This window comes from Nelumbo lutea, chromosome 3 (genome assembly GCF_056320005.1).
Source record: "Nelumbo lutea isolate HS-2025 chromosome 3, American lotus-T2T, whole genome shotgun sequence".
Taxonomy (NCBI): Eukaryota; Viridiplantae; Streptophyta; class Magnoliopsida; order Proteales; family Nelumbonaceae; genus Nelumbo; species Nelumbo lutea.
In genome coordinates, this window is record NC_142686.1 from 53,628,105 (window position 1) to 53,631,646 (window position 3,542).

Below are 3,542 nucleotides of genomic sequence, written 5' to 3' on the forward strand. Positions count from 1 at the left end.
GACTTTGGAGATACCCTTTTGTGCATCTATGGAGTATAGACCTATAGTCCTGTTGATCGACACTTGTAGCGTGATGGAAGTAAAAAATTTCTCGGACACGTGACAGAATATTGACGGTTGGATGTGATCAAACAATCTATGGGACCATCACCAGGGCCGTTTATTTTGGATAATCTGATCACATGGCCATTATTCGCCACATCTTTTCAAGTTGTTACTTTTTAAGTGTAAATTACAGAATCCACTCTGGACTTAGGGGTTGTGACATTTAACCCCTTACTGAATTTTGCTTTTGACTGAAAGAGCTTAGCACTTTCCCCTTGCCATTACCATTCTGTCAATTAGCTCCCTAGCTATACAAATATTTTCTTGTGGCTATCATGTATCATGTATGTGGTGAGTGTGTATATTTTTAAACCCCAAATTACCCTTGTGCTTTTTAAACCTCAAAAGAGATCGGCTTCTATCCGAGTGTGCCCACACCATTCTAAGAGTTTTTTTGTAACTTTGTATTAAAAATATCTTCCCATGAAATAAAACACATAAGTATAGAGATATTCTCAATTTAAGACAATAAAAACTGTGGAAATGGACTTTGCCCTGACTCAAGTTGAACTCCCCAAAGCATGTGCATCCACATGCACATAGAGAATATATTCTCATGAATAGAACTTTGTTGGGAGGGAAGTCAAGTATCCAATAAAAATACTGTGCCAACACATTACACCATTATTTGTGTCTGCATATCTCACTATAAGATTAGAAACCACCATGCAACATGCATGAGATCAGTGAATACACCGACAAAGATCATGTTAGAATGTATTGGGAAAGTTTGAGGGGTTTTTTTTGTTACAAAACAAAATTTGAGGGGGCAGTATCACGAACTCACGATCCCCTTACACTATATTTGATTTGAAGGAAAGAGTAGGGAAAAGCAGGAAAATGTAGAAAAATCTATAGAAAATTTTTAAAGATTTTTTCTTTCTTTTCCTTTTCTTTCATTTCCCTCATTTTTCTTTTAAATCAAACATAACATTAAATTAGAGGGTGTGTCTAAAATTTTGCAGATGCGGGCCCACCTCTCTGGGACGAACGTACAATCAGATTACTCTCGTTGTTGCTTAAACGGACATGTAGAGCCATAGACCCGTTACGGCGTCACTAACTACCAAAACTCTCAACGCGACAACGCGTTTTACGTTCGATTGACACGCTTTCCATTTGTAGTTGGGTGAGTTGGGTCGGGACTGTCCTGGTCCAATGGCTACAAAACTCGTACCTGTCTTGTTGGGCCCTCAATCGGACCCACAAGCTAATTGTCTTCCTACAAAAGGGCCCACATGTTATTATCCTCAGAAATCAGAACCTTTGTCCAACGTTCAAATTTATATGCCAGGATAACGGAGCCGAAATCATGCCTGGCCCAGAAAATCCAACCTTGTGTCACATGACTCACGTGAAAGGTTATTGGGCTGGGCCTGGATTTTTGCACCACACAATCATTTGCCGTTGGGTTTAAGGCCTAATTTGACGAGCGTGATTAACATGGGAAGGAAGGTTTTGTCAGATGATGCAAATCCCGGTGCAAATGGAATTTTCTTGCCTTTGGGATTGAATGCTATCTGGGTCCCTCACATGGAAACGGGTTTTGGCTTCTCATTCACATTCAATATCAATCCCCCACCTTGTATTGGCATCTCATATGTCCCATTTGGCATTAATCTACTGGTTGCATTTGGTGGGGCCATTTTAGAAACCTTGAAAGAATTATTGGAGGCCCATTCCATTGGGATGGGGGTACGGCACACTTGGCTCCACCCCAGATGATAAACCCAGGGACCCCTCATAATGATGAGGAATCGTTTGTTGCTAAAATGGATCATACCTTGTTTTGATATGGGCCCCCATATGGGATTAAATCACAAGCTAAATGTAGGCCCAATTTAGTGGGCTCTCATTGATTTGTATGGAGTGCAAGTGAAAACAATGCAAATTATAGTTTAATTTTGGTTAGGGTTTTACTTTATTCCGCTTGGGATCTTATTTTACTTCATTATATTGCAACCAAATAAAATAAAGTAAATTTTGTAATAAAAAATAAATTGAAATTTACACACAAATCATTTGACATCAGAAGTGGGTATATGCACCATGGAGTTAGCGGAAATAATTGGAACACTTTATGAACTAAGGGTACGGGTATGTTTGGCTTGCAGTCGAAATTAGAATGGTCTATTTTCATACTTTGTTTGGTTCATATAGAAATGGGAATGGGAATTGAAATCAGAAGGAATAAGATTTCATTCTCAATGGAGGGACGGGGAATGAACATTCCCTCAAATGGGGGGAATTTCATTCCAGCAGGAATCGCAATTCCACCCAACCAAACAATTGTAATCGGAAAAGCCCATTCCGATTCCAATTTCAGAACCCTATTCCTGTGAAACAAATGGGGCCTAAGAAGAAAAAAGCAAAGAAATGGTTGTGTTTGTTTTCTGCTTTCAAAACTGAAACAAAAAACATGTTCTTGAATTTGGTTTAAAAAACATGTTTTCATCTGATTATTCAAATTCATGCTCCATAAATCATATAGTTTCTATATTAAAAAAAAATTGTTTTTGTTTAAAAAACTAATGCTTTGTTGGTTCCAAAAACATGTACTCTTTTTTAAAACAAAACCAACTTATTTTTTCCTTTTGAAAATAAAAACAGAGTTCAACTATATATATATATATATATATATGTGTGTGTGTGTGTGTGTGTGTGTGTGTGTATTGCTAATGGGCCAATTCCAAAACATGTGAAAACAAAAAAATTCATATTGTAGAACGCCCCCTAAGGCTATGTTTGGTTTGAAGAAAAAGGTAAAGAAATGAAGGGAAAAGTAGGGAAACCTATACAAGGTTTATAAAGATTTTCCTATCTTTCCCTTCCTTTCCCATCCTTTTCCTACTTTTTCATTCAAACCAAACACAACCTAAATGATTCATGCCATTACCTCATGCAAAATTCATACCACCTTATAAAGTGGGACAATATTATTTTTTATTTCTCTTGCTTTGCTAATCTCAAACAAATTAGCTTCCTCGTGATTCTGTTCTCTTTCATATAGAGGTGGAGACCATACCATTGTACTCTTCATTTTAATTACTCCTCATCAGAAGCAAATAAAGCAGAATCAAAACCTAAGACAATAGTAAACCAGAATTTTACACTTGGCCCATATGCACTCTCATGCATTTAATCTAATGCGTATTTTGATTTCACTGCAAAACAAATGGAGCCTAAGGATTTATAAGCTTGGCATGAAACCATTGGTTTGTTCTATTAAGCTGTGACTTAGAAAGCAAACCTTTCAGTGTTTCATATTACTCTTAAATCAAATTTTTGAAAATATCATTAAGTAGTAATACTATTTAAATGAAAGTAGTGTCAAGATCAGGGTGCTTTGAGTTGTGATTGTTAAAGATGGGCTTGGATATGCTACCCGCAAGCTGTTCCTACATCATATCCATGGGATATTATAGATGAGAATCTGG